Raw genomic sequence first — 8735 nt, 5'->3', positions numbered from 1 at the left:
GAAATAGTTGTGTTCGAATTGATGATGTTACGAATAAAGTTGTGTGTATTTTAATCGATTATTATTAAGTTATATTGTAAGGTTTAGTTGAAGTGATGTAATCTAATATTTTTTTGATATGGCCTTTTAAATTGACACATTTATTTCAAATCTTTTCAAGAATGGATTGTGCTTAGAAACACAATGGACCTTCCTTCAAGACAACAAGAATATTCTTGGTGAATTTGTAATGTACATAAGTTATATAATATGGCTTTAGAATAGTCTTATATAGAATGGTCTCTTCTATTTTGTGTTGCTTCTCAATCAAATGCTAGTGGTCAAAGAATAATCTTAAATACCTTTTTTTCAATTCCTTTATTACTTTCTTAGAATACTTCTTTCAACCCTTCTATGATAAAACTCTTCTATTTATAAAATTACTATTCTTAGAGCATTTTCCTTGGCACCAAAATAATTCTTGAAAATGTTAGAAGTCAAAATGACATTTGTATATTTCAAAATTTTAAGTTAAATAGTCAAAGACCACTATAATAGCTATGACTTTATCGTAGACACTATCATGGTCATGTTATCATCATTATGCTTCATTTTTTTCACCAAACCTTTATGTCCTCTATCAAGGTTCTAAATACATCTTAATGTTCACATTCTTTCATCAAATCTATATGCATCACACTCCCTTTGTTAGAGAGATTTTCATACCACAAGAGCTTAATATAACACTAAACAAGGTAGCACATGTTACTCTATTTTGTCTATCTAAAAGAAAAAAAGAGGTTTATAAGCTAAAGAAAATAAGAATATTAACCTTTCTAAAGTGTGCTAATTAAATAGTTAAATTTGATTAATTTCTTTAAGAAATGAAATAAGAAAGCGGTGACTTTAATTTAATTTAATTAAATACAAATACTTAAATTGTATGTGAAAAAGTAACTACCTATAGAAAAATATCTAAAATATGTAGTGGTAAGTTTCATCTCTATTTATTTTAAATGATTGTTTGGATGTTAAATAACAATCATATAATCAAGAACAATAGGGAATTAGTTTTGAAAAGAATTTGGTATATAATGTGCCTCCACAAATTTGGTATGGTCCATTTAGTTATAGTTTTATCTTAATGGCATAAAGACACAAATTTTTAAGTGGAGATTCCTTGACCTATAGAAACTTGCTTCACTTATAGAAATGCAAGCTTATTTATATGTAGAGAGAAATATAATTCAAACATATATCTGAGAAAAAAAATTCCAAGAGCCTTCCTTATTCAAATCATTTTTAGTCACAATTTTAACCCTTGTCTAGTATAAGTAGTTAGGGAAGTGTGTAGATATAGCCTAAAGCACTTTGTACTATAAAGTAGGAAAAATATATGAAATATAATAAAATGTAAGAAATTCTACAATTTGTACAATTTTGTAAGTGGGGGATTTGGTGAAATAAAAGTCATGATATGTCAAAGGAATAGAAGAAAGAAATGACATTTTTAAGGATGTAAAAAAGATAAAAATTATTAAAAAAATATTATAGAGATAAAAAAAGAAAAATAAGATATCACAAAAATTATTCATGAAAAAGATGAAAGAAGAAAAATAATATTTTGAATGAATAAGGGGGATATTTAATAAATAATTTGAATAGGCCATTGGGAAAACTTAGAAAAACCATGGAGGTTGAATTTTATCTATTGTCAGAGAAAAGGGTTAGAACTTGATGTAATTATATAGATTATCTAAATATTAAGGATGCTAGTACTATTGTGAAAATATGTAAGTATATATAAAATACATGAAAAATATTTGAATTAGGAAAAAGGTATATCTTTGCATCTTGGTGATATGAACAAGGCTAAATTCCAAAGTGCTAGTTCTTCTTGGTGTTGGAAAAGTAGTGGCTTGTTTACACCTAATATAGGAGTGATCAAGGGTTGAGAAATATTCTATTATATAGAAATATTTATTTCTTGTTTATTAATTTTTTAGGTATATTGGAGTTTCATAATCGTCTTATTTTTATTTTTAACCTAAATTTTACTATGGAGATTCATTCCAAAAGCTCTCACAATTCAAGAAATGCAAAGTGATAGGTATTACTTCTATTATGTCATCATAACCTTAAAATTTTATTGATAAAAGTATATTAAAACTTAAATATGCTCATGTATCAAAATTTATATTTAATTCCCTTATAGTAAATTATGGTATGTTCTTAGACCTAATGAGGATATTTTGGACTTCATAACAATATTTAAAGTGAAGCAACAACTCCTGCCTTACCTCTGCAACTCTCCCACCTTCCCCACGTTTGAATCTGAGCTCCTGGATGACCACCCACTCTGGGGAGGTCCCCCCTCCCTGTAGCTGGACCCCAATACCCATTTCCACGGTCGGAACACATGTTGTTGTTCCGACTGCGGGGACCCCATGGTCTGCGGGTTATACGAAGGAAAACACCAGTCTTCACACCCCTTCCACTTCGCTAGTTTTGACCGATGCTGGCCTGAAAGGTCAAGAGAGGAATATTCCACAACCCGGACTAGAAATTTATGCTGGACAGGTGGATGTGGATCTTGTGAAGGAGAATCCCAAGTCTAACTAGAAGAACACCCTCCTTGGGTCCACAAATTCAACCTCTGAAGTTGTCGTGACCACTTTCTCCCAAACGGAAGATGAAGCGGAGATGAAACTCCCAGACAACCTTATGGACAAAATCGCCTCTTCCCTTCACCTGGCAATAGTTGGTCGATTCTTCTCCTTCCGACCATCTATTGACATGGTCAAGCGATGGGCAAAATATCGATGTAAGCTTAAAGGAAGCCTGGATGTTTTAGCAATGCTGGGGGGACTCTTTCTATTCATATTCAATACTGAGGAGGATCTAATCTATGTCCTGTCAAGTTCTTGGGCATATGGCAAGCATTTCCTAACCATGGCTAAATAGAAGCCTGGTTTCAACCCCTCAGCAGAACTAAACTGCATGGCACTAGTCTGGGTTAGGCTCCCTAGGCTCCCTCTTGAGCTATGGGACGAAAAAATCTTCTGCTGGATGGGGAACTCGTTTGGTAGCTTCATCTCAGCAAACTCGGTCACACTCAATAAATCCAGGTTGGTGTACGCTCGCTTTTATGTTAATGTTACTATTAACAAGGCTTTCCCAAACTTTATCTCCCTAAAATCAAAATGGGGAAAATGGTCCCAGACAATTGTATATGAAAATGCCACCCTTTTTTGCCAGAAGTGCAATAATCAAGGTCATTCCTCTACTGAATGTAAAGCCCCTGTAGTTGCTGAACCCAAGCTCAAAAATAAGGCTATCTTGGCTGAGCCCATCAACCCTGGTGACCCATCATCTTCGGCTCCTCTGGAGCTGACTAATGTGAATGAAATATCTGAGGATTACCCCAACATGGGCAAGATCCTAGAGAGTTTAAAATCCCCAGTGGATCCAGTCAAAAATGCCAACCCAAGCATCCCCCTAGAAGAGGGGGAGATCCCACAGGTGTTTTCTCTCAACCTGTCCCCCAACCCCCTCCCATCGGCTTCCCCCACTCCCCCAGCCCTTCACGCCCCTAGCCCAGTTATGGCTACGCCTCTTATGGCTAGGGTTAAACCACCCACCTCATCACCCCCTCCCTCCCCTGCTATAGTGGTTAATCACCCTGTAAACTCCCTAACATCTCCGCTGAAAGTGTCCCCCTCGGGATCCCCTCGGATGGATAATGAAGAATGGATAACCCAGAAGAAGAAAGTCAAGGCCAAGAAAGCGGATGTGGGGGGTACTGAAAACAAAGTTGGCAGACCCTCTGAAAGAGTCCTGAGACACAAGGTTATGGCTAGGGACATTGCAAAGGGTAGACAACTGACCCTTGATGGACTCAACAAAAGTAAGAAATGAAGTTCCTCTCTTGGAACATAAGGGGTCTGAATAGCCCCCAGAACCAATTCGTCATAAAACAACTCATTCTGGAGATGAAAATTGACATTTGCTTTCTTCAGGAAGTTAACATGCCCTTCCAAACCTTTGCTTCAGTTGCTGGTAAACTCTGGCCTGGGGCGGATTATCTATATGTTGATGCTTTGGGTGCTTCTGGGGGTATTGCTACCCTCTAGGATCCCATTAAAGTGAAAGGTAAGCTATTTCACTAGCTCCCAAAATTTCCTAGCGGTTACTCTTCATTACGGGGAATAGTGCTGGTAGATGTTTAATATCTATGCTCCCAATTCTAGGTTGGGGAGACGGCTTGTGTGGGAGGAAATTTCTAATCTCATTGGGGCTAATCAGAATGCTCAGTTTATGCTTGCGGGAGATTTCAATTCCCCCCTCTACCTTTGTGAGAAGTGTGGAGGCCTTGAGAATTTCTCTAACAACATGGGCGATCTAGCCAGCTTCATCAATGCTTCTAGCCTTATGGATATTGACCTTCAGGGCGCTCCCTTCACTTGGTCGAACAATAGGAAAGGTAAACATCTTATTCAAGTCAAACTAGATAGATTCTTGATTTCCACCAACTGGGACATCAGACATAGCTCCTATCTGAAAACCCTCCCAAGGATTGCATTTGATCACAACCCCCTTCTACTCCACTAGAAAGATAGACCCTACCAGGCCCCCCCCCTTTCGCTATGAGATCATGTGGGCCTCTCATCTTGACTTCAGGGAGTTGGTTAGACTTTGGTGGGCCACCCCAGTCTAAGGGACTGCTATATTCAAAATTATGGAGAAATTAAAGCTTATTAGCAGGGAAGTCAAAGGTTGGAATAGGACCACCTTTGGAGAGATCTTCAAAAGAAAGAAGGACCCGGGGTCCAGACTGGAACAAATTCAGAATATCATGGGTAGCGGTAACCCCCTAGATCCCATTTTGAAGGAGGAAGACTGTCGTAAGAGCTGGAAAGATACCCTCCCTAAGGAAGAAGTGTACTGGAAGCAAAGATCCAGAATCCAATGGTTGAAGGAAGGGGACAAAAATTATGCCTTCTTCCATAGATCGACTTGTATTCATAGGAGAAGGAACTACATCAAAAGTATCAAGGATGAAATTGACTAGGAGATCACTGAAGATTCCCTAATTGGTCAGAGTGCGGTAGAATTTTTCACAAGACTGTATTCCGATAATGGCAAAAGTGATTCTTCTCTCCAGGACTGCCTTGTTAGTAAGCTTCTGACTATCATCAATGAGGACGACAACCAAAAACTAATTTCCCCCATCTCTGCTAATGAAGTCCACCGAGCTATCTTTGCTATGGGGGCCTACAAGACTCCGGGCATTGATGGCTTCCCCCCGGCGTTCTTCCAGGATTACTGGGACATTGTTAGTTATGATGTCACCAAAGTTGTTCAAGATTTCTTTAAGATGAGGAGGTTGTTGAAGAAGGTCAATAAAAATTTCATTGTCCTCATCCCAAAGACCACTAACCCCAGTTGCTTGAAGGAGTATCGTCCCATAAGTCTCTGTAATACCATTTATAAGATACTCTCCAAGGTCCTTGTGAATAGGATTAAGCCCTTCCTAGGAAGATTTATCAGCCCGTCCCAGAAAGGCTTTGTACTGGGTCGCCAAATTTTGGATGCTTCCATTGCCACTCATGAGATAATCCACTCCATCGATAGGAGCAAAATACCAGGTATGGCCTTTAAACATGATATATCTAAAGCTTATGATAAGGTTAATTGGGATTTTCTTTTCAAATTTCTTCTAAAACTGGGCTTCAACCAAAAAATGGTGAGTATGATTCGGGAATGTGTTACCACAGTCTAGTTCTTGGTTCTAATAAATGAGACTCCTAGGGGATGTTTCAAAGCAGATAAAGGCATCCGGCAGGGTGACCCCCTGTCCCCTTATCTTTTAATCATGATTGTTGAAGTCTTAAGCAGAAATGTGACCTATCTAGTCACCAATGGTAGGCTCCAAGGGTTCAAAGTAGCCTCCACACTCCCCCCCTCTAATATTCAATAGTTCGTGGATGACACCTTCCTATTTGGTAAGTCTTTTGTCATGGAAGCTAAAGGGTGGAAGATCTTACTTGCTGACTACGCCAAGGCTTTGGGACAATGCATCAACTATGAGAAGAGTAATCTCTTCTTCTTCAACACTCCTAATGACCTCCAACTCAGAATCCTCTCTATCCTCAGATGCAAGATGGCAACTCTTCCGGGAACCTACCTGGGCCTACCCCTCATGGTCAAGGAAGTCACTCCCACCTTCTGGAACTCTATTTTGGAACGGATACAGAAAAATCTTGCGGGATGGAAAGGGAAATTCCTCAGTAGTGCAGGGAAGCTCCAGCTTCTTGTAGCTTCCCTACAGGGAATTTCAGTGTACTTCCTTTCCATGTTTAAAATATCAAGGACCATGGGCGAAAAACTTGAGAAAATCCAAAGAACCATCTTATGGACTGGTCTGGAAGAGAAAAAACACCTTGCTCTAGTCAATTGGGATACTGTGTGCTTACCCAAATCAATGGGAGGTTTGGATATAAGAAATATTAATGCCCTCAATAAGGCACTAATTGCTAAGATTGGATGGACACTAGCTAAAGGTGAGACAGAGTGGTGTAACATCATCAAAGAAAAGTCCCTGGACCAGGAGCACTTCTATTATAATTTGAGTACAACCAACCTTCCCCAAGGATCTAAGCTATGGAACAACATCCTAAAGAGCAGAATGATGGTTAGAGAAGGTCTGAAATGGCAATTGGGAGACGGTAGAACGGTGAGATTCTGGGAAGACTTTTGGACGGAGGACAGGTCCCTGATCAACACTCGCCTCCATCAAATTATGAACCACCTTAAAGGTCTCCTGGGGGATTATATCATGGATTATTTGGTACCAAGTAGACCTTGCTGGAAGGACATTGTCCACATCTTTAGCAATAGACCTAACTTGGTCCTCCTTGCTCAGGACTTGCAATGCATACTGTTGGAAACAAGAATCCCCCTTGCCTCGTATGAAGACAACTTTATCTGGAAAGAGACCCAATCGGGCTCTTTCTCAGTCAAATCTTCCTACAATCAGCTCCTCAAACCCCCCGTGGATGTTGAATGCTAGAAGAAAATTTGGAACCCTCAGCTAATCCCAGTAACTTAAAGACTAGAATCACACACTTTGATGACAGACAAATATACACTTTGATCCTATGAATGTAAACTTATTTCAAAACACTGCTATTATTGTTAGAATCACATATTGACATATCTATATGGCAAATTCTAGGGAGATTGGACCCAATTCACCTCAAGTTGGTTGAATGAAAACAGACAGAAAAGAAAGTTCCTTTACACCATAATGTTTCTTTTAAAATCTTGCCACTTAGTAGTTGTTTGACATAAAATGTGGATTTACAGTATATCAACTTATTTATGTATGTGTAGATGAATGGCATTTTGTGTATATACCATAATCATCATCCTGTAATACATATTAAACTTAATGTATTTGGGAAGCAATGTTTATCATCAATGCAGATACTATACAACTTTCTTGCTGGTTCCTACTCGATTCTTGTTTCCAACAGTATGCATTGCAGGTCCTGAGCAAGGAGGACCAAGTTAGGTCTATTGCTGAAGATGTGGACAATGTCCTTCTAGCAAGGTCTTCTTGGTACCAAATAATCCACGATATAATCCCCCAGGAGACCTTTAAGGTGGTTCATAATTTGATGGAGGCGAGTGTTGACCAGGGACCTGTCCTCCATCCAAAAGTCTTCCCAGAATCTCACCTTTCTACCGTCTCCCAATTGTCATTTCAGACCTTCTCTAACCATCATTCTGCTCTTTAGGATGTTGTTCCATAGCTTAGATCCTTGGGGAAGGTTGGTTGTACTCAAATTATAATAGAAGTGCTCCTGGTCCAGGTACTTTTCTTTGATGATGTTACACCACTCTGTCTCACCTTTAGCTAGTATCCATCCAATCTTAGTAATTAGTGCCTTATTGAGGGCATTAATATTTCTTATATCCAAACCTCCCATTGATTTGGGTAAGCACACATCATCCCAATTGACTAGAGCAAGGTGTTTTTTCTCTTCCAGACCAGTCCATAAGATGGTTCTTTGGATTTTCTCAAGTTTTTCCCCCAGTATCCCAATTGACTAGAGCAAGGTGTTTTTTCTCTTCCAGACCAGTCCATAAGACAACTTTATCTGGAAAGAGACCCAATCGGGCTCTTTCTCAGTCAAATCTTCCTACAATCAGCTCCTCAAACCCCCCGTGGATGTTGAATGCTGGTTCTTCTGGTGGTCACTCATGCATGGTAAAACCCTCACGCTGGATAACTTGAAGAAGAGGGGATTCCATCTCCCCAACAGATGCAGTCTGTGTAAAGCTGATGAGGAAACTATTGACCATCTTTTTGTCCTCTGCCCCTTTGTTGCTCATCTTTAGACTATCACTCTTTAGAAATGCGGTCTCTGTTGGGTCTTCCAGAAGGACATTAAAAAATTTGCTTTTGATTGGACCCCCCTTCCCATCACCCCCTCATCATTCAGTTATGGAGACAACTATCGCCACACATCTGTTGGGCCTTATGGAGAGAAAGAAACAACAAAATTTTCAAAGACACTGAGACCCCCCTGGACACAGTGGCACACATTTGCTTTAAGATGATCTCGGAAAACTTAGAAGTTACAAAATGGAAAACCTCCCCTTATCCTCCTAATGAGATTGAGAAAAAAAAATTGTTTGTTGGAAGCTCCCCCTAGTTTTGATAGCTTCAACAACAGTACCAAGAACAA

The sequence above is a fragment of the Cryptomeria japonica genome, chromosome 6, assembly GCF_030272615.1.
Source record: "Cryptomeria japonica chromosome 6, Sugi_1.0, whole genome shotgun sequence".
Taxonomy (NCBI): Eukaryota; Viridiplantae; Streptophyta; class Pinopsida; order Cupressales; family Cupressaceae; genus Cryptomeria; species Cryptomeria japonica.
Note: the sequence above shows the minus strand (reverse complement) of the source record.